The 23,726-nt window shown below is 45.4% G+C and overlaps 1 protein-coding gene across 11 annotated transcripts in view; it reads right to left on the bottom strand.

Moving 5' to 3' along the window:
• The window catches only part of CALD1 (caldesmon 1), a 193,567-nt gene extending 170,057 nt beyond the window's left edge, over window positions 1-23,510 (bottom strand). For 8 of the 11 annotated variants that reach the window (XM_051847959.2, XM_051847961.2, XM_051847960.2 and 5 more), the window contains exon 1: window positions 23,112-23,510. The gene's annotated coding sequence lies outside the window, so the exon portion shown is untranslated. 11 annotated transcript variants of the gene reach the window in all.
• Window positions 23,511-23,726: the final 216 nt, after the last annotated feature.

The following is a 23,726-nucleotide window of genomic DNA, read 5'->3' as shown; positions in this document are numbered from 1 at the left end:
GAAGGAAATTCCTAAGATGACTGTGAAGTGAGGATGTAAAACAGCTAGCTGTGCGAGAAACCTAGAAAAATCCAAGATACCTTCAAAGAAGGAAAAAATCGACAGATTACTTGATGTGTTTAAGTGTACTGAAGAAGGCTCAATGACCTAGTTAGGTAGTCTGGTAGAAGTCACTGATGGTAGAAAGCTAAACAGGTAAACGAAGTGGGAGAATCCTTAAATCGCAGAGGGAGTGGGAAGGAATGCACTAATAACAGTAATACAGTTTTGTTACAGTATGCTCTCTAGTCGGCGAGGAGCAATACTTAGATAGTTTAATAATGGAAGGGCCAGGGAGATGCTGTGTTAAGAGAAAGACTGGCAAATGCTTTTCTACCACAGTAGGAAGGTAACAAGTAACACCTAACATTCATAAAGCCACAATTATCAGAAGAGTTTGATACTGATTTCAGAATAGACAAATAGGGACAGAAGAGAAACTGCAGGAATGGAAGGAAACACATCCACATGGGAGGCAACTGACTTTCAACAGAAGAGGTCTTGTAATTCATAGAGAAAGGAAAGTTTCTTCAACAAATTGTTATAGAACAACCGAGTAACAGGTAGAAAAAATTAAATTCAACCAAGACCTGACTCTATACACATATTAATTCTTTATGGATCACAGAGCAGAAACCAAAGCTATCAAACCTCCTTAAAAAAGAGGAACAATCCCTAAAACCTGGAAGTATAGAAATATACCCTAAGGGGAAAAGAAAGAGCACGAGCCATAAATTGGAAGGAATGATAATTTTGAACTTCATAAAAATATAATACTTTTGCTTATCCACAGAAGCATGAAACTGAAAAGTAAGCCACTGGCTGAAAGAAAATATGTATAATACAAACATCCGGCTTGAATCCAGAATGTATCTCCTGCAAATTATCTGTTTTAAAAATTGGATAGAAAACTTGCATAGACCCTTCATTGAAGATATACAAATGGTCAATAAAAACAGAAGATATGCTCACTGTCATTTGCCAGTAGACAAATGCAAAATAAAACCGCAATGAAATATAACTTAGCAACCACTAGAATGGTTTAAAGATGGACTATTCTAAATAATTGTCAAAGATGGGAAGCCAATGGAATGCTAATGGCATAATCACACTGCAGAACATTTTGGAAGTTTCTTACAAGGACAAATATGTACCCAACAATTCTAGCTCTGAGTTTCCACTCAAGAGAAATAAACACTTACATATGTACAAACACATATACAAAAGAGGAAAAAGTATTTGTATATTATTTTTATTCACAATACCCCAAACTGGAAAAAACACTCAGACGGCCATTTCTGGAACAAAGGAAAACAAATTGCGTATATATATATATATATTCTGTGACATATTGCTCATCAGTTTTAAAAAGTGAACTACTTATATACATGAAGCAACATGGATGAACCAAAAGCATTATGTTACATGAAATAAACATGACAAAAACAGCATATGCTGTTCGGTTCAATTTACGTGAATTTCAGGAATAGACACATCTGATTAGTTTGGGGATTGACATATGTATGTCAAATATTAAGTGATATAGACACACACATTTGAATATTTCCCTGTGTGAAAATTTTCCTTTCTTAATTATAGAGAACTACTAAGAAGAAAACACCAATTATACAGGCAAGGGAGAGGGAAGCCATAGCCAAATTCTAACAAATAACAGATGTTAGAGGAAAAAAGAATCATATTTTCAGTGTGCCAAAAACATTCTATACCCAGCTAACCTACTATTTTAAAGTGAGTACTAAATTTTAAAAAGTCTAATTTTACAAACCGTAGGGAGTTTACTACCCAAAATCACTCTTGGAAGGAATTCTTGAAGAGTATGTTCAGCAAATCAGATTTGAAATCCAGTAAGAGAAGTGGCATGCCAGAAGCAAGAAATGTCCAAAAGAATCACAAAAATCAGTAAGTAACTAATTTTCAGAGTTTAAGGAGAAAAACAGAAATAAATTATTACACAATGATAGCTTGATAAAAACGAATTTTCAGAGTTCAAAGACATAAATAGAAATAAATTATTAAACAAAGATAGTTTCCACGATGAGCAGCAGTAGTGGGGAAAGAAAATGAAATTCATACTGGGTGATATATGCATTTTAAATTTTAAACAAAGAGAAATAGGATGTTCACATCCAAAACAGTAAAGGTTTAATGGAAATAAATAAAAATCAGGATAGGGGGAAATAAAGGAGCAAAGAATATACACGGAAAAGAAAAAAATATAAAAGAAAAGATGTTAAAATTAAAACTAAATGATCTTTGTCCAAAATGTCTGAAAATATAGGGTAAACATTTTCATAGTGTCAGTTAGTTGCTTTTCAAATAAAATTCTCAAAATGTCTTCTCGAGTAAATATTCTACAGAGGACTCAAACATTCTGGAAATCTAGGGGAAATCACATATTTATTGTACATTTCTAAGATTAGAAAGTTGGATTCATCACTTTAAATTTAAAAACTTCACTTGAAATGTAGCCAGAAGCTTGAAGAAAAACATACGGAGAAAATATTGGAAAAATGTAACTAACATCATTTAGAATTAAGGGTAACCTATGTGCCCAGACTTTTCTGACATCTTCTATGTCATCACAGAAGTACTTAAAAGTACTTAAAGTAATTACATGAGAATTTTTTAAAATAAAAGTCTTTAAGTTTATGTAAGCAACAGTCAAAAGAAACATTTGTAACAATCATGCTTGAAGGTGAATTATTCAAGGTTGAAAGGACTATTCCAGGAGCAGGATTTAGAATCACAAACTTAGATGTATCAAGGGACATAGCCTTGAAGCATCAACAACGACAATTTTTTTAAGGAGAAATGAACGCACAGGGGCCAGCATTATGATGTAGCAGGTTAAGCTGCTGCCTGCAATGCTGCACTCCCATAAGCGTGCTGGTTGGAGTCCCAGCTGCTCCACTTCTGATCCAGCTCCCTGCAAATGTGCCTGCGGAAGCAGAAGATGGCGCAAAGACTTGGGCTCCTGCCACCCACATGGGAGACCTAGATGAAATTCTAGGCCCGTGGCTTTGGCCCGGCTCATCCCTGGCTGTTGTGGCTGTTTGGGGAATGAACCAACAGATGGAAGAACTCTCTCTGTCTCTCCCTCTTTCTGTGTAACTCTGCTTTTCAAATAAATAAATAAATCTTTAAAAAAATGAACAAATCATAATCAATGAACCAATTTTGATACAACTATCTTAGACATTAATGGGTTAAGAAAAATTTAAAAGTTAGCAAGAACGTAAGAGATTTGAGTAACGCAGTTCACTTAAATTGAAAAAAAAGTTAAGCAACTTAGAAGTTCAAAGAAGTATTCATTTACATTAATTCACTGTAAACTGTAGCATAAAGACAGGCAACTTTTAAAAAAAATGAAAACATTTTAGATACTCTATGGATAAAAAAATTATTCAGCAACACTTTTACCCTTTTTTCTAGCACTTAGAGATTCTCTTTCTGTATACAATTATCAAAATGCTCTGCAATTTACCAAATTCATCTTTTCTTTTTAAATAATCATGGCTTTCTGTGCCCTGCCAGGATATTTTCTTCTCTAAGTTAACTAGTTCTACCGTTTTTTCCTCTTTTCGTACACACTTTTTTTCCTCCAGTCTTTATTCACACTCGTCTTCTCGGCCCTTTCCTATCAGATAATGAGACTTTTTTTTTTTTTTTTTTGACAGGCAGAGTGGACAGTGAGAGAGAGAGACAGAGAGAAAGGCCTTCCTTTGCCGTTGGTTCACCCTCCAATGGCCGCTGCGGCCGGCGCGCTGCCGGCGCACCACACTGATCCGATGGCAGGAGCCAGGTGCTTCTCCTGGTCTCCCATGGGGTGCAGGGCCCAAGCACTTGGGCCATCCTCCACTGCACTCCCTGGCCACAGCAGAGAGCTGGCCTGGAAGAGGGGCAACCGGGACAGAATCCGGCGCCCCGACCAGAACTAGAACCCGGTGTGCCGGCGCCGCAAGGCGGAGGATTAGCCTAGTGAGCCGCGGCGCCGGCCAGATAATGAGACTTTAAAAATAGTTGTGAATTATTCCTTGTCTGTCTTGGTGAGAAAGAATGCACCAACATGGTTTTCATCTAATCACCAGCCATCCCCTCTGCATACAAGCGGGAACAACCTTGCAGAATCACTGTCGTGGCATTTTCTACCAGCTCTTTTATAAATATCAAATGCTGCATTTTTTCACGTTATGCCCTACGTGAAGCAGGATCACTTTATATACCAGAAGGCCAACTCAAATGACACATGTTTGCTTTATCAACCTCTGTAAAAGTCTACTGGTAATTTATATTGATTATATAATAAGAAACTCCATCCCTGGCACAACATGTTCTTTCGGCTGCAGAGCCACACCTGTAGAAATGGGAACTCACATCTGGTCCCATAAATCTGCTCCTTCTGATCCTCTGGAGAGATACTTTTATGTAAACTGTACAGCTACACGTGGAACAGGAAAGACCAAAGCAGATGGCTAAACCTAGTCAGGGCTTCTACTCCAAGCCTCTAGTTTTTACTCTCCTCCCTGACTGATGACCTTGTACTTGAGAGTTGATTCCATCATTCCTTCTATGAAAAGTGTCTTCTATTTGCTCGTTCACAGCCAACTCAGTGTGCTGATATTGGTACTAATATAGGATTAAAAAAAAAAAACACCTTGAATCAAGAATATTAGCTTCATTCATTATAAGTAGATTTTCTCCCCACCCATCTACCCCAAATTAAGTGTTCGATGTGAAGTTACCAAAGAAGAAATCTACATTTCCTCATCATTATGTTTGCATCCTATTGACTGATTTCCTTGCATGTACGCGTTCGACTGTATTTCCACACAAAGCAACTTTAAAACACACCAACTGTAGTAAGTCAATGATCAGGTTCCCTCGAAGGAAACTCATCTGGGAAGAGTGTCTGAGCTTCATTTAGTTTTTCCTTTCTTCCATAAAGTGATTTGTCAGGCAAAGCACAATAGTAAAGAAGTATCCTTGGTGGCAAGGACACCCGGCTTCTCACAGGAAGTTAGAAAGCCACAAATCCCACCAACTTTAGCCTAGGAGAGACCACATGTAGTCCAAACTGTAACATTGTAACAATTGACAAGCAGAAGTATCACCTGGCATGCTTGACATTGTCGAGTGGCTCCAAGGCAGACACTGAATGAAATGGATTCTTCCTCTACTGCTGACTCAGGTAAGAAAGATCGGAAGTTCAGTGTATGAAACGTAATTCCACATAACCTATTGTTCCACCTATTTGTTATTACTAGGTATTTTTCAAGAACTGTGCTACTTTTAAACAGGCTCAAATCTTTGGATTTCAGGATTTGGAGGAACATGGACCAGATCGTTATTTTTTTCCTTCTTATTGATATCAAAACTCTCCTAAGTAACTTTAAAAGCAGAGTTTGAAGGGCAGTGGGTCACAGGTAAGACGCTGCGTGAGATGCCCACATCCCATCTTGGAGGGCCTGGGTTCACACCTTGGCTCCGCTTCCACTTCCAGCTTCCTGCTAACGTACACCCTGGGAGGCAGCAGGTGACAGCTCAAGTACCCGGATACCTACCACCCATGTGGGAGATGTGGGTTGCATTCCTGACTCCTGGCTTCAACAGGTCCCAGCCCCAGCTGTTGTAAGCTTTGGGGGAATGGACTAGCAAATGGGTGATTCTCTCCCCACTCCCACCCCTGCCCCTGCCTTTCAAATACAACACAAGAATCCCTTAGAGAAGAGCACATTTCAGCTGTTCAACAGCCAGATAAGCTCTTTTCCTCTAATGCACCTGCCTGAAACTGTGGCACAGGGGAGGCCGGTGATGCTAGCTATCACCTTCTGTTTGGGAAGTGGCAGCAACAATAGGGTTGCAACATCTGGCAAGAGGGTAGAGAAGCCTGAAGAATCTGCTGATGCTTTCAAGGGAAACAAACCAGAGACTGGGGGAGGCCTGCAGTAGTTTAGGTGGAAAGTCATGAAATTGCTAATCCAGTACACATATTTCAAGAAAAATTGGCAAAAAAACAAAAACAAAAAAAGGGCCAGAAGAGAGGATTTTTAATGTTTTCACCATAAAGAGAGGATACATTTTTGAGGAGATACATGCTCACTCTGATTGGACATCACACAATGTATACATTTATCAACTCATACACCGTACCCTGTAAGTGTGTCCACTTTCTATGTCAGGTAAAAAAATGTTATGTATATAAAAAGAGTTGATTTATATAATTTCCACTCATGTATTAGAATGCCATTAAAATCTCCATCCTGTACATTTACAATTCCCCATATAAAACATTCTTTTTAAAGGCAGCCTACTTTTAAAAAGAAAGAAAGAACAGGCAAAAATAGTGCAAACCAAATCAAGCATGGTGATCCATTAATAATAATGTAACAATATTAACAATATTGTTTTATTATTTGTGACAAATGTGCCATAGTCAAGTTAACAATGGGAGAAACTAGGCCTGGGGTGTAGGAGAATTCTGTAATATTCTCAGAACTCTTCTATAAATATATTGTGAAATAAAATTTAATTTAAACAGAAATAAAAATAGACAATCTGACCCGCCCATGGGATCGCTTAGGCAAGGACGGCCCCAAGCACTGTCGCTAGGCACAAACCTGATTGTCTGGTATTCTTCTTATTCTCCTAGAGCATTTTCAAACTTGAACGTATTAAGCTTTAGCTATGAAACTCACAGAGGTTTCAAAGCACAAGGCCGTTCACATATGTGATCTCATGGGTCAGACATGTCCGTGCTGACGAAAGACAATGCTAGCAAATGTGAGGGCAACAGAATTCTAAGATCCTGCGGTTGTTCACTGTGAGTTTGATTTCAGATAAAGCTTTTAAAAGAGAACTTTTCTGACCACTGTAGAGAAAAATTTCAGTTGGAGGGTAATCTGTCTTCAAACATCCCTTATAGCACTGTGTGGTTTCAGAGTCTTTCCAAACCAGACTGCCAACTTGCTTTTAAAGATGAGGGTGGAAAGCAATATGCTGGCCCCAGAAACTTAATATAACACGTTGTGTGCAAGTATTGAATGATCGTACCATGTTCCATAAAATTGCAAAAACATTATCTGCCAATTAAAATTTGTTTAAATATGGAGGAAATAATCTAAGATAATGTTAATAGTGAAATCACCAGTAATATCTACATTTTGTTACTTCCATTAATATAGTAAACATGTATTACGTCTTTAAAAATTTAATTAGAAAGTAAAGTTAAAAAAAAAAAAAAAAGAACTGGGCAGGGATACCCCAGCAGAATGAGCCAGCCAGTGCTGCCACACAGGGGATAACTGTCGGGAACCTCAGATTCCGAACTTGGAGTCTAGATGATTTTGTTGCTGAATCTATGACTTAGAGCTCCTCGGAAATCAACCAGCAAAAGTCCTCCTAGTTCAAAGGGGACAGGAAAGAAAACCCTGCCTGTGTTTTACCACACTTTACCACTTCAAGCCTTTTTATACTCCTAGCTCCCTAGCTGGGTGTTACAGAGGAAGGCAAAGGCTAGGGTCAGTTTATAATTTGAAAGCCTGAGTACAAGGAGGTTGTTCAAAGCCACACAAGTCATCAGCTGTGGACAGGAGGCAGGAACTGGGGCTACTTTTCTATTAAACCCCCACCTGGAATCTGAGGCCCCTACAAAATCTAAGTGCCAAGATTTCAAAAACTGAAATCTCATTGCAGATACTCTGGAAAAACAATTAGCAAGCTAGAAACGACTGCCAGTTGAGAGAACACTATTTTATTTTAACATTATATATTGGGCTGGTGCTGTGGTGTAGCGGGTAAAGCCGCCACCTGCAGTGCCGACATTCCATATGGGTGCTGGTTGGAGTCCTGGCTGCTCCACTTCCACTCCAGCTCTCTGCTGTGGCTTGGGAAAGCAGTAGAAGATGGTCCAAGTCCTTGGGCCTCTGCACCCACATGAGAGACCAAGAGGAAGCTCCTGGCTCCTGGCTTCAGATTGGTTCGACTTGGCTGTTGTGGCCAACTGGGGAATGAACCAGCAAATGGAAGACCTGTCTTTCTCTCTCTGCCTCTCCTCCTCTCTCTGTGTACATCTGACTTTCAAATAAATAAACAAATCTAAAAAAATTATATCTAAGAGCAGACTTTTGTAAAGGTATGAAAGTTTAAAACAAAAACATAAAGCACAAAGAATGATCAAATTCCTATTCATTTCCTATTTTTTCCAAACACAGATGGAGTGCAATTTCTGCACAGCTGGTACTAATTACTGTCTCAGGTCAGAGGGCAACAGCCCCGTGGACAAGGACTTCCATCCCACTATGGTCATAACTGGGTACCTACCCTGCAGAATGTACTGGATGCATGATTGCTATTACAAATATTCATACAAAGATTTGGCTAGGAAAGGGAGTCTTAGACCGTCCTGGCTTAAGAAGAAAGATGATCAATAGGAAGAGCTCATTTTCAATGTACGGATCTCAGTGGGAGAAAAAACAAAAAACAGAAGAATTAGGATAAGGAGAAAGAAGGATGAGGAAGAGGTAGAAGGGGAAGGCGGAGGAGGGAGGGGAGGGAGGGGGGAGGAGAACAGGTAGGAGCGGGGAGGGAGAGCAGAGGAAGGGGGAGGGGGAAAGGGGAGGGGGAGGAGGAGAACAGGGAGGAGGGGAGGAAGGAAGGAAGGAGGAGGGAGGGGAGGAGGGAGGGGGAGGGAGGGATGAAGAGAGAACTCTAATTCTAATTTCTAATTTTGTGAAACCTATAGCAACCATTGCTCAGTCTATGGTGCAGGGCCCAGTAAAGGACAGGACAACCTAAATGGCAAAAGGTGTAACCCAGGAGGTGGGCAGTGCACCACAAGCTTTGACTGTTGCCTTCTTATTGGTTTTCAGGCTCTGTATTTTCCTCCTTCTCAACTCTAGTGTACATGCATACACATGTAGAAAGCTGTGTCCTATGAGAGCCTGCACTCACATACAACATGTCTGCACTGACAGTGGGCAGTCCAGGCAGGCTCATCTGAGACCCACAGCAGCTGTGTGTGTGTGTGTGTGTGTGTGCTCGTTTGGCCTTGATTTGCCTTAGATATGCAGGAAATATGTCGTGCACAGATCATGGCAGACAAAAGTGGCCTTCCTGATACCTGGGCAAGACTGTACCTACAAAGGAAGCTACAGGGACAAGCGGTGGTCAGGTGGTGGGGCTGATACAGAGTGGAGCAGGACAGAGGGAGCGAGTGCAGAGAAACTCACATGGACAAAGATACATAAAAGGTCTCGGGTAAGAGACAGACAGACAGAATTCCAACACAAATGCCTTTAAAGTGCAAGGTACAAAGCTGGGCATGTGGTACAGCAGTTAAGACACTGCGTGGGGGTCCTGCATCCCGTATCAAGAGTACCCGGGTTTGAGTCCCATTTTCCTGTTGGCCCCATTTTCCTATTAATGCTGATTCTGGGAGGCAGAGCAGCTGATGGTTCAAGCAGTTTAATCCCTGCCACTCTTATGAGAAACCCAGGTTGAGACCCAGGCTCCTGGCTTTGCTCTGGTCCAGCCCTGGCTGTTGGAAAGTAAACGAGCTGGGTGGAAGATCTCTCTCTACCTGTCTCTGCTTTTCAAGTAAATAATAATAAACAAATAAGAAATGTAAAGCAAAAATAAGCATGAAGTAGAGACACAGAGTGAGTGGTTGACAGAGAGAGAGAGAGAGAGAGAGATCTATGGAGTGGGTGAGGATTCGTCTCGGTTTCCCTGGGGCAGTCGAAGTTTAAGACTGTTACCTTGGGGAAAATAATTGCTCATCCTCTCGCTCTCCAAAGTGTCCCTGTTTGGGCAACAGATGGTTTAGCATCTTCTGTAGGGACAGCCTCTGGCCTGAGACAGAGAGTAGATGAACACGCAGAGGGCTTAAAAGAAGGAAGAAGGGATGGGGGGCCAAATCCTACTGTGTGAGCTCCTGTAACCTCTGAGGCCAACAGGGGCACAGGGAGCTGGGAGGTTGAGAGGAAAAGCATATAAAAATGTAAGGATGGACAGAGAAGAGATAGGCGACCCGGAGAGCCGAGACAATGATTCAGAGTATAAATATGTATAGGTTTTCACCATTCCCCCTGCTCTAGCGGTCAGCGGTTATGATCAGTATAAAAATGATTGAAAATGGCCATCCTCTCTTTCCACCCTGGGCACGCATGCAAAGGCCCATCTGTTGCTGCTTCCCTGGCCCAGGGGGCTGCTCCAACGCCACACACCCTTCTGCCTCTCAGACTTGCAAGCCTTGGCCAAGCCTTCCCACCAAGCCCCCTTCCCCCCGGTCCTGGTGGCCGCATACCAGACCATCTGCCATCGTGGTTTTGTAGCCTTCCACAGACAGGCCACAGTATGTGCAGCCTGGGCTTCCATGCGTCATTTCAGAGACCTCTTTTGACTTTTCCCTGGTTCAGAATTTCACATTGCGAAAGGCAGAAAGTAAACAGCGAAAGCAAGTTCAAAAGGCCAAGTGATTTCTAGCCCAGCAATCCCTAGACACAGAGAGAAGATGGAAGATCAGAAGCAGTAGGGTCTTCAGCCCTTGGAGTTCCAGAAAATACGCCAGTGGGTCTTCTACTGCCATTTTGCACTAGGGTGTGTTCAGGGTTAAAGTGTGTCTTCCTTCAAAATTCACATCTTGGCATCCTTAACCCCTTAACTACCTTGGACTGCGATCTGTTCAGAGAGAGGGTCTTTAAAGTGGTGATCAGGGTAAGAGGAGGTCATTATAGTGGGCCCAAATTCAACACAACTGGTATCTTCCCACAAACAGCAAATCTGTACATAGATACTTCTCTAGAAAATGTCACATGGACACGAAGACAGCCATGGACAAGCCAAGGAGCCAGGTCGGGACCAGAGCCTTCCTTCCCAGCCTTCGAAGGAACCAACCCACCAGACGCCTGATTTTCTGATGCCCAAACCACGGGAAGACAGCTTTCCATTCGTGGTTCCTGATGACAGCAGCTCTGTGAAAGGCAGACCCCGGATGCAGTCTGATCAAAGACAGGACTTGGGAGAAGTTGGCCAGACTGCTTATAGCTTCCTCGTTTCCCTGAGAACACTCAGCAGTGTTTCTCTGAATTATCTGAAGGCGTAGGCACTTTCTGTGGCAGGACTGGACCGGCCGCTCTTGAGTAAGGAATTCCCACTGCTGGTGCCTCTTTCCCCCGTGAACTTGGTTACTGGAGTTGCAAGTTGAACTCCCTGCCCTGACTGATGTTTAAGGCAAAGAGCGGCCATGTGACTGTTGTGGGCTTTGGGCAGGAACATCAAACTTAAATGTGGAATCTCACCAATCAATGGTTTTCTGAGGGTGACTGGCAGGGTGGGAGAAAACCAACCGCTTTTGCCAATCCTGCACAGAGAGATACAGCCCTCGCCTTCCCAACAGAGGGCCTTGACCTTTGGAATCCGTTAATTGGACACGATCAAACACAACAGCTTGAAGTTTAGTTCTGCAGGATCTGATTCCAGAATGACTCCTCGAGTCAGAGGGAGGGATATAAACCGCTTGTGAAGGTGTCTCTGTGACCAGGAAAAGCAAACACGAACGCATTTCTGTAGCCTTCTTTGTGTTTGTTTTTTTTTTGTTTTTTTTTTTTTTTTTCAAATGCCACGGGCTTGGGTTCTCGTGCTGTCCAACTCTGACTTGAACTCTCTCTCCCGAGTCAGGAGGGAAAGACGTGGTGTTTCACTCGGCTCCTTATAAAGCAGGGAATGACAACGTGCCTGTCTATTTGAACTGCCTCATGGCCCAATGACAAATTATAATGATTGGTTATGGAAACCTTCTGCTCTGGTTTCTGTCGCTTTCCTGAGGGAAGACACAGAACAGACAGCTGTAGAGAAATGGAAAGGGCTGGAGCCCGGGAGCGGATCCAGGTCCAGCTCTGCCACTTGCCAGCTGCGAGACTTCGGTCGAGTTCTTTGATTTACTTTATTGCTCTGAGGGACAGTGCCAACACAAAGCCTGTCTACTAGCAGGACACTTGAATGAGCTAGCTTACCTCTCACCATTCTTCACCTGTAAGGGCTCCAAATAATTAACAACCCATTGCTATTCACCCTTCTCCCCTAAGTTCAGTAGATTTTCTTCACTCTCTTTCTCTTTTTCCCCACCCTCTCACTCGCTTTCTTCCCCCTCTCATTCTCCTTCCAGATCTAAGACACTAAGAACCTCCAAGGGGACCCAGACTTAGGAACGACCCAACTCGGCAGCCCCACTAGGTAGAGAGGATTTGGAACATTACAGGGAGCACAGACCAACTGGGGTAAGCGTGCAGCCCTTCCAGTCTAAGAGAGGAGAGTTCCATGTCTGTTTCTGCAAAGCACCAAGGCCCACACTTCGGAGACAGGCAGATCTGGTCAGAAAGTGCATGTGCCGGCCTGAACCAGTTTCCTGGTACTGGTATCCACGGGTCTCAGTCTGACCCGCAGAACCCAGATATGAAAGACGTCTGCTCCTTTTACTTTACCTGGTGGCTTGGAGGAATTGAAGGATGAGTATGTGGCTGGGAGTATGGGGTGGATCCCGCACCCCCCAAGAGCCCCCATAGGAAGTCAGGACTGCTAACCAATGCTGTGTCATTTAGGATCTATCCCATGTGAAGCTGATGAGAGATACCAACTTCTCGTGACTACAACTACAAAATGGAGGAACATCACCCTCATTTGGCAATCAAGAAACAAGCTTGAAAGTGCCAAGTTTGGAAACTCAAATCCAAGTCTTTCTGACTCCAAAGTGTGTTCTCAAAACCGTCACCCTTCCAAAGACTCACGTGAAGGGTGGACACATGTCATTCCTGGGAGGAAGCACCGCCAGGTGGCTAAGCCTGGGGACCATGGAGCCAGGTTCTCCGAGTTTGGACCCCAGCCCCACCACTTACAATCTGTGTGAGATCAAATGTGTTACTTCACTTAATTATAACTCAAGGTTGCTTATTTTTATCTCATGGATATCCTGCGCTAGTTAGCACAAGCTGGGCAATGGTGCAGTTGGTGAAGAATCAGTGAGCTCCAACAGAAACACTGGCTTCAGGTTTCCTGTAAAGAAGAAACGTGTTCCTCACTCACTTACTAGTACTGTGCACGGGGCAAGGCGCTTCTTTAGGTTCAAGTCTTGGCACCAAAAGTGCCAAAGAGCCCCACTTGTCATGTGCCTATTTCCTAGAAGTGTAAGAAATAATAAACGACCAAACAAATGTGCGATCCTAAGTATGCATTACAAACATGCACACAGACAGACAGAGGTACTCCACCCCCTGTAGGGGCTAACTGACCATTCTATACCTTAGGATCAGTGCCGTGCTAGGAAATGTTTAACAGCAAGCTCCAGGGGGCTGGCGTCTGATTCGTAACATATTCTGATTTCTGTGGTCTAAGTATTTCCATCATGGTCGGTTTCAGGCTAGCAACCCGGAATCACCGAACGAAGGAACGGGAGGAGAAGCTGGGTGGTGCAGCATCGTATACTATTTCCATCATGCAGACGTACAACGAACTTCAAAAGAACAGATAATAGCAAGACACAGAAAGCCGATTATGAGGGGTTGAGCTTCGAGTCTCTCTCCCCTTGGCTTTTAATATAATGTGTCTAATCGCAAGTTTGTATAATTTAATTTTTAATAATGGCTGTGTTTTTACAACTGGCTCTCAAAATTCTTGAAAGTTTAACAGTCGGCTCTTGGCAGCTGGTGTGAGTTTAGGGTGCCTGGAAGGGGGTGCGGTGTCAGAGGGGAGGGGAGATGGAGTCCGCATGGTGTCGTGGTACAGATGTGCATCCTGATCTCATTCCCTTTCAGCTGCTCTTACGTAACAGAAGCACCTGCCTTGGAAACCGAATACCATTAGCACAAATATGGAAGCGATCCCGGCATTCTTACTGGACCAGGTCACTCGTACAGAGAAACTCTTAGCTCTGCGATCTTTACTGACAGGAGTGATACACTCGGTGCTCTGATAGGATCCGTTCTGTGCGATACAGAGGGTGACACTCTGCTTGATGTAGCTTCGCCCGAGGAGAGACAGACCCTCGAGATGAATTTTCCAACCTGCATAGGCGAATTGTCCACCTCTGCTCTTGTCCGTGCACCCAAAGCCTCTCTCTCTTAGGCGTCCCACCCCATATTTCTGAACGGGCTGCCCAGGGAAGCATCTAAGCCAGTGGCTGCGCTGGCCCCCAGCCAGGAAGGAGAGGGAGAGGGAGAAGGAGGAGGGTGCAGGAAGCTTTTCAGCGCCTGCTTTTCCTGGGAAGTGAAATAGCTAACATAACGCATCTCCGAAATATCCTAAGGACAGAAATAGTTAAACAGAAAAATGTTCCTACGTTCACCCCTCCCCGCCCCCAGCCTAAACTTCACTTAGTAATGGTGGTTGGAACAGGAAGTGGAAATACCATGAGAAATTTTATTCTTGCCACATTTCCAATGCCTTGCAAAAGCAAACACTGGAAATCTCATCAGAATGTTTGACCTTCTAGGGTTGACAGCATTGCGCTTAAAGCACGAGAGAAGGAAGAGCTGGGTGGGGGTGGGAGCTTTTCAGCTCGCTGCCCTGGTTCTTCCCAGGAGACTCCAGTAACACTGATGACTTGGACTATACGAGATTAACATTTGGAGATAAATTAATACACGTTAAAAGGCTTCTGGGAATGAGTAAGTCCATAGATCCACTCTGGGTTATTTTAACCAAAGGGGTACAGAACTGTTTCTGGGCCAGGTTTTATCAGATGCCTGGACGACCCCACTCTGGCTGGATCTGCCAATTGGGAATCAGGGGTTGATTCTGATTAAGATCTGGGTTGACATTCACTGGTGCACAGGCAAATTGGGTTGCATTGTAAAACAATGGACATTCGGCCGGTGCCGCAGCTCACTAGGCTAATCCTCCACCTGCGGCGTTGGCACCCCGGGTTCTAGTCCCGGTTGGGGCACCGGTTCTGTCCCGGTTGCTCCTCTTCCAGGCCAGCTCTCTGCTGGTCCGGGAAGGCAGTGGAGGATGGCCCAAGTGCTTGGGCCCTGCACCTGCATGGGAGACCAGGAGGAAGCACCTGGCTCCTGGCTTCGGATCAGCATAGCGGCCATTTGCGGGGGGTGAACCAACGGAATGAAGACCTTTCTCTCTGTCTCTCTCTCTCACTCTCTAACTCTGCCTGTCAAAAAAAATATGCTCAGAGAGAGCATCTAGTCTACCGAAAAGGACAAGATGCCTGGGACTTAGGGGTGCTGTGTTCTGTAACTGTCTTTGCCACTAGTTAACCAGCTGACCTTGACCAAGTCCCTTGGTTTATTCTTGTCTTCAAGTATTTATTGGACTTCTGTCCTATGCCAAGGACTGAGTATATACTAAGGAAAAAATAGATGTTCCTTGTCCTTACAAATCTTACTGACAGGTGGGCATCTGCAAATGCCCAAATAGATACAATATATAATTATATATATATATATTATATGATTTCAGTACATAATATCTAATTTTATTTAATGTGGATAGGCTAGTTTCTCATCTGAAAAATGAAAAATAGATCACTGGTTCCTAGTTTGTTTTTTTAAAGATTTATTTATTTATTTGAAAGTCAGAGTTATACAGAGAGGCAGAGAGAGAGAGAGGTCTCGAAGCCAGGAGCTTTGGGTGCAGGGGTCCAAGCACTTGGGCCATCTTCCACTGCTTTCCCAGGCTGGATGAGAAAGTGGAGCAGCCAGTACTAGAACTGGGGTCCAATGGGATGCCAGCACTGCAGGCAGCAGCTTTACCCACTACACCACAGCACCGGCCCCTGGGTTTTTTTTTTTTTTTTTTTTTTTTAAGAATATCTTCAGGGTCCCAGCACTGTGATGTAGTAGGCTAAGCCTCTGTAGTGCCGGCATCCCATATGGGCACTGGTTCAAGTCCCAGCTGATCCTCTTCTGATCCACCTCCCCGCTAGTGGCCTGGGAAAGCACTGGAAAATGGCACAGGTCCTTAGGCCCCTGCACCCACATGAGAGACCTGGAAGAAGCCCCTGGCTCCTGGCTTCGGATCGGTGCAGTTCCGGCTGTTGAGGTCATCTGGGGGAGAACCAGCGGATGGAAGACCTCTCTCTCTCTCTCTCTCTCCCTCTTTCTCTGTAATTCTGCCTCTCAAATAAATAAATAAATAATTTTTTTTTTAAAAAAGGAATCCCTTCTTAAGACCAAATTTCTTGTCCCAACTTCTCACACACAATATAATTACATATTTTAGGCCCATTCTTTGAGGAAACACAAAACAAAACGATACAATGAATTCAGTAACTTTTAAAAGTAAATTTGCCTTTTACCATCATAATGCATCCATGTAATTAGAAAACCAGTATCACGGATTTGTAGAAGATGCACCATTTACTCAGTTTGCCAAAAACACTTGCTCTATTTATGGATTTGTTTATCTCCTGCAATAACGTTGTGGTCCTCCCGTGTTCCAAGGTCCGGAGGTTAGGAATGTGCAGACTACACCAAGGAAGCACAAAAGCCAGTACTTGAGCCACCGCAGCCCCTTTCTGCCTTGGTCTTGCCTTTGATCATATCAATAACAGCATTTTTTTCTCCTCTGTGAGCTAAGATTCAGCCTCAGGAGCCTGTTTAACATACCAATAGGTTAGAGCTTGCATAAAGATAAAAAATTATACAGACTCCCCAGACTATATGATGTCCTAAGGTGCTGCCCATCTTAAAAATTCATGTACCTATACAGTCAGCTCTGCTGTGTTGAGAAACACAAACAAGTACTTCAGGTACTGGAAGGCATAGGCATGGACCCTCCGTTACCGTTCCTTTGAGATAAACTGCAGCCTCACATCCTTTATCTGCTCCTCCTATGTGCTGCTGTCCTGGCCCGCTGAAGCCTTTGGTGCTCATACCCCTGGATCCCTATTTTCAGTTCTTTTTAGAAGAGCAAGTCCCAGCCGGCGCCGCGGCTCACTAGGCTAATCCTCCACCTTGTGGCGCCGGCACACCGGGTTCTAGTCCCGGTCAGGGCGCCGGATTCTGTCCCGGTTGCCCCTCTTCCAGGCCAGCTCTCTGCTGCGGCCCAGGAGTGCAGTGGAGGATGGCCCAAGTGCTTGGGCCCTGCACCCCATGGGAGACCAGGAGAAGCACCTGGCTCCTGCCATCAGATAAGCGCGGTGCGCCAGCCATAGTGCGCCGGCCATAGTGCGCCGGCCGCTGCGGCCATTGGAGGGTGAACCAACGGCGCAGGAAGACCTTTCTCTCTGTCTCTCTCTCTCACTGTCCACTCTGCCTGTCAAAAAAAAAAAAAAAAAAAGAAGAGCAAGTCCCAACCAGAGCACAGTGCTCCAAACGTGATCCGACCTGCACAGGGAATGGGATCTTTTACTCCCTTTGGTGGACATCACGACAGCTGTTCAGTGCGTGGAAAATGACATCGCAAAGATTGCCTGCACCTGACGCTTCCACCAGTTCAGAGCGCATCGGCTTTTATGTACTGTCTGATCAAGTATGGCGGTTTACACTGCAATGTGTTCGTTGTTATTTACTGGGACCGTGAGTCATTAGTTGTGGAATCTTATAGATTGCCTTGAACAGAGTGAGGAGGTCATAGCGTACCTTCGCTCATGTGAAGTTTCCTGCCAACAAAAATACTCCAGAGTGCTGTTATCTGGAATCTTTCTGAAGCGGATGACTTATCTTTGCAGTTACCAGTGGTGCAAACCTCCGTGTTATCCTCCCTGAGATTGGCTTATCGGCCACACCAAGGTGGATATCAAGAGCCGCATGAACTTGACACTGGATAGTTACCTCTCTGAATCCATTCATATCAAAATCCAAGTGAGAACCATTGAGAGATCTACATTGCAGCTACTTGGTCTCCCTGCCCGACTTTCTCTTGAACCTAAACTGCCCCCTGTGCTTTCTTTCCCCGGGGTGTGACCACGGGCTGGAGTACAGTGGCTGCCAGGCCTGTTGGTCTGATTCACTCATAGGCACGCCAGATCTTGCTGCCCTTCTTCTACTAAGGGATTTGCCAAACAGAGACAATAGTTAGTAGTTGAGCTGATCGGATCTCCTCTCTCAGGGTTTGACCCGAGAGAACAGCCAAAAGAAACAAATGTATGTGACACCCTACAGCTAAATTATACTAACGGCAGCACAGAGTGGGGCTCCTAGTCCTCTTCTGAGCCCTCCTCCCTGCCTCCACTCTAACCCCACTCCCTGAGGACCCTGGCTCCGTGTTGCCTTCTACTGTTGGATTTGCCTGCGAGTCCATCCCTCTGTTATTCATCATGGTCCGTGCAACCCTGCCCCTTTACTGGAGCTGCGGAAGTTGATTAACGAAAGGGTCTACTTGCTCTGCACACTGTGCCAAGCGCTCTCCCACACTTCCCCTGACCTGTCTGTACAGAGTAAGCTCTGGATTTCTTAAGCTACGTCTGACTTCTAATTTTGCTGTTTCTCCTCTACTAACCTGGCTTCAATTCACAGCATAGCCCCCTCCCCTTTTTCTGGTCCTTTATATCTATCTGCCAGACACTGGCCCTCCTGAGCCAGTGGAACGGATCATCTTTGATGCCGACTGGCCCTTGGCCCCCATGGCCCCGCTACCCTTGTCCTGCAAGTCTTTAGCACACAAGTGAAGTCTGCTTGGGTCTGGGTAGAATATCTTGAGACCAGCACAAGGGAACGGTACATGTGGGCGTATGAGAAGAAGGAACTAATTATATAGTCCTACTTAATATGTTCCTTTCTAAGTGAGATGACTTCCTTAGGGCCAAGTGCTTTCATCCGCATATTCACAAAACAATGCCAGAAGCCTCAGGAAACTATTAGAAAGCAATTTATCTTCTAGCTATGCATTGTGTGTGTGTGTGTGTGTGTGTATGTGTGTGTGTGTCTTAGCATACACTTAGCAGCAGCCATTCCTGACCTTCTCTAGCCCCTGTGTGCTCCCTGTAGAAAACTACTTCTACTCTGGAGATAATCTTCTCGTGGTGGAATTCAAGGCCGCCCCGCGGTCATCTCCTTTTCGAAGCCTGGGTCTCTACACCCATCTTTCTTCTTTCCAGATCCGGAAGAGAAGCAAGGACACTTCCGCTCGTCCTCCCATCCCATCCACCCCTGTCTCCTTGGGCACCAAGACTTCACCCACCGCCCACCCTCATCTCCTCCAGCTCAAGGTGCTCACCTGGACAGTCACAAACCGAGGGCTCACAAGGGACCTCCAGGGTCTGAGCTCCTCGCACAACCCTCACCCACAGCCAGGCCATTCCGAATTGGAGGCAAGAAACAGAACACCTCCTCACCACAGAAACTGCCACTCCATCTGCCTTGAATTTTCTCCCTCTGCCTCGACCTTGGAGCAGCCGTGCCCTATCTAGAACGTTCCGGTGCTGGACCCCTCGTGGTCCTCCAGGCCCAGTCCCAGTCCCAGAGCTATGCCCCTGTCCATGGCCGATGTGGAGTCAAGAAAGCCCCATGCTTGGCTTGGGGATGGGGAAGGGGCCAGGGAAGCTGGTGGGGTGGAGGACGAGGCGGGACGGGGAAGGGAGGCAGGGGCTGCCGCCAGGGGTTCAGTTTTCGGCTGGGCCTAGTGACAATGGAGGCAAACAGAGGTGAGAGGCAAGTTGCACAGAGCAGTCTGGCGTCAGTACCAACAGGAACCACAGCCAGGTGTTCCTGATTACGTCACCCTCCCTACAAAGCCCAGGCTTGACATGCTCGGATTAATTCCATGCTTTTGGCTGGAGGCAGAGAGGCTGCCTCATTTACTAAGGCCCTTCTGCTGTCAGCACCTTGCCATCGCTGTTCTGCCCCACTGGATCCTCAGCGTTCCTGGTTCCTGGCTATCTCGTGGCACCGTCAATGCTCATCTTACTCAGTCGTCCCCCCCACCCCCACCCCGCCCCGTCTCTCTGATCCGCAGAGCCAAAATTAGGACCACACCGGGGTAGGCCGGGATTCACTGGACATAGACTCAAGGTCCCAGAGAGAACAAGAAGCCGGAAGGAAACACCCAAAGTTCTCCAAATAGGAGGATGTAGGGATCCTGGGTAAGAAGTGGAGGGTGCCGGCAGAACAGCGCATGGAGTCCGGGCCCAAGCTGTAGACAGTTCCAGGGACACAGCCCACGGGGAAGAGGGGCGGCAGCCTCCCTCATCCCGACAACTTAGCCAGAGAGGTGACGACTTCCTCGAAGCTCGGCATTGGCAACACAGAGGAAGCAGGCCCGGTGCCGAGGTCTCACCATCGCCGTCTCGCTCACGAGTTAAGCCCGAGATGAAAGCATCTTCTTAAGTCACCCAGCTACCAGAACCCACGGGCACTGGTCCAAGAGCAAACTCGGATTAGCAAGACCGATGGAGGACTTTCAGTTAAGGAGCTAATGGTTCTATTTTCAGTCCATGAGAGAATTTACGCAGAAAACCCTTTTTTAAAGCCTGAGAATTCTTGGCAACCTCCTTCTAACCTCCTCCTTAGTTCTACCATGCTATTTGCATACCTCTTTGTCAGCATTTTTCCCTGACCCCCTCACCAGGGCCTCACCCCACCGCATTTCTGAGACGCGTGGTGGATGCTATGCAGATGGGGACCTAACCCACCCCCTTTCATGCCCACGTAGAAGTCCCTGTCTCTCTTACTAAGAATGGCCAACGCGGCATCATGCTACCATGAAAACGACCAGTGGAGGCAACCATATGTCTTTTTAGGAAAAGGCCTACAAAGGTGCATTTTCCCCATCAATACAGAGAATAGCCAGGCTGGGTTCTGGAACTTTCTATGGCTGGACATAGGACCCACCTATTCTATGTGTGTGAGAGCAGAAGCCTTCTCAGGCCAGTCACAGGAACCGGTTAGAACTGCTAACAGCCCCATTGTCAGAGTGCTTTCCCATGCATCTCATTTAAACCCTGTAGCAGCTGCGCCTTCTCTGCACTTCAACACAAGAAGTTTTATTCTTATGTACAGCGATCATTAGGGCTGAATTAGTTCGATCGCACATTCTCTGGACTTTGGGCAAGGGGAAGACTCTTTCACTTTAGCTATGGATCAATCCAAAGTTCATTCCTTTTGCGCTGAAGATCAAATCATCATTAGTGACTTTTTATTCCAGATTTTGCCTTTATGTTTTCCTTTATTAAATGATTTTTAAAATGAAGATTCCTGTACTTTAATTTGCCTTTTTTTTTAACCTCCCTATTTGGGGAGAAATACTCTAGCTAATACAAAGGATCATCAAACATTTCATGTGAAATGCATTGTGTAAAAAAAAAAAAACAACTATGTATGAATATCAAAATTTGGGGCACCAAAACCAGCCTCTCTTTTAATTCCATTTGTGGGAACTTTTCGAAACCTCCTCATAACACAAAGAGATGCCTAAAGTTCAATCGCCACACTTAGTAGGACGCTTACTGTTATTCTGAGAACTGTGTTCTTGTGGTTGTTGGGGGTGGGGAGCCCTTGGGGAGGATGGGAGAGAGCAATCACAGGCAAGTTTAAACTTCCAGGGATTCCGAGATGTTGGTCTCAAAATGGAATTTATCTTCAAATCCCAAGATTATAGATCTCCTTCCAAACTGCATTCCTACATGGTTTAGAGAACAGTTGAAAAAGGAATGGCTCTCCCTATTTTGATTGACATTAAAAACACTGGGAAAATAGTTTGGAACCTGATCTCTTCCAGGGAAGAACAGTAATCAAACTCTCGCTCTCGCCTGCAGCCTTTCTCTCGCACTTACTCAGAACTGTTGCAGGGAAAGACATCCACAGGGAATTCCGTTCTCATATATCACTTCTAGGGGAGAGAGGCGTTCTCACCCCACGATCCCCCACCTGAATCTGAAGAGAGGATGGTTCAACGAATCTCAACCCAGAACCGCCTCACCCCGTGGCGTCAGATCAAATTGAATCAGTCGCTGGGAGCTGGGAGCCTGGACTACTCAAGATTCTTTTTCAGAATAATCAGATGTCGCCTTCTTGCCATGAAGCACCTGGTTTCCCCTTACGTTCTACCCAGACCTGCCTGGTGTTGCCAAATACACGAGGAGGACTCCACCACGTCAGTGTCCGAGCCCATGTGCACAGCAGCCTTGTTAACACCAGGGACCTGTGCACACTGAGCACTTTGTTCTCGCTGCCTTTTTGACCATGTATTGCCACAGCACTGAAATTCCCCCACACTTCACAATCAGCTCTTTCTGAAAGGAATTCCGGGCTGCTACCAGCTCGCTGCCTTCTATGTCCATCTTGACATAAGAGCCTGTCTCCTTCCTGGAACACATTTCCAGCCTGCATCTTTCCAAAGTCACCAGGCACACTTCCAATCAGAAAAAAAAACGCGATTTTTTTTTTCAGAATTAGTTTGGTAGGAGGTTAAAGAGGATTCCTAAAAACACACCCACTGGCAGATGGTTTTTTTCTCCTTGTTGGGTTTCGAAGGCAGCAGATTACCATAGGCATCTTTATCAGGTCAGTGACAGTAGCCCAACTGCACTAGTGTTTTTTTGCATCCAAACTTATTTCCTTGGAGCTCAGGAAGTCAAGGACTTAAGTACTGGTGACAGAAAACGACAGAAATGCCCTGGGTTATTAAAAAAAAAAAAAAAGCCATCCCTTTTTGGCTTCTCGGCAACCTGAAAAGTTGTTGTTTTAAAAGCAAAATCTTTGAAATGTTTGGTAATAAAAGACACAGAGACACAAAAGAGGTAAAAAGCAGGACAGCCTGCCTATTAACACTGGTCTGTGGCTATCAGGATATCAGGTACAATCCCACATAGCTCTCCTTAAAGAAAAAAAAAAGTCTAGCTTAATCAAAGTTGTCAGTGCACCCTGAGTATCAATCTCTATGTGATCTCTCCGCTCGTCCCAACTCCAGAAACAAAACGTGCACTCTCATTCTCATCCTGTCTGCCTTCCGGGAACCTCCAGAGAGCAGGGAAGCCCAGCCTGGCTCCGGGAATGTACATGGTTTATTGCCTTGAACAATCCTGCATCTCCAGCTCCCTCGGCATGGAATGCAGATGAAACACCCCCCCCCCCCTCGGGAAGCGAACAAGCAAGCTCCCTGCGCCTTACCTCGAGACTGGAACTTCTTCCCCGGGACTGAGCTGCAAAGAGAGGACCGATTTCCTTTAAGCAGGAGCACAGCAAGCGAGCCAGCCGGCAGGCAGGCAGGCAGCCTAATGCACACTGCTCTATTCAATAAAACTGCAGCCCGCCCTTCCTTGGCCCCTCCCAGAAGTCCATGCTAAGTGAACACATATCCCCTATGTTTACAGCCCGCAGTCGGTGGTATGCATTGTCCTGTAGCTTTTCTCATAGGCAGCCAATGACGACACCCGGCCAAGGTGATGCCGTCTGCCTGTGGAGCTGCCTGTCATTCCCTAGGCATGCTCAGGAAATCACTCATCAGAAAAACCAAGACCTAAAAAGCTCCGAAACTTCGTGCACGCTTGCCAAAACCAGCCTGCTCCATGCCCTTTTTTGGTTATCCTTAGCAGGGCCTCTGGAAGTGGATCCATTGTCAGGAACAGTCGCAAGAAATGTTCCTCTTGGAGAAGGAGGCTGACTCGCAGAAGGCGAATGGAGCTTTCAAGTGCAAAGTTAGCAGTAGATAAGTGTATTGGGGGGTGGGCTGGCTTTCTAAAAGGAAGGATTGTTGCTTTCAAAGGAGTTGCATGTACAAAATTA

This window comes from Oryctolagus cuniculus, chromosome 3 (assembly GCF_964237555.1).
Source record: "Oryctolagus cuniculus chromosome 3, mOryCun1.1, whole genome shotgun sequence".
In the NCBI taxonomy this organism is placed as follows: Eukaryota; Metazoa; Chordata; class Mammalia; order Lagomorpha; family Leporidae; genus Oryctolagus; species Oryctolagus cuniculus.
The sequence above is the reverse complement of the archived record's forward strand: the minus strand, read 5'-3'. Positions and strand labels throughout refer to the sequence as shown.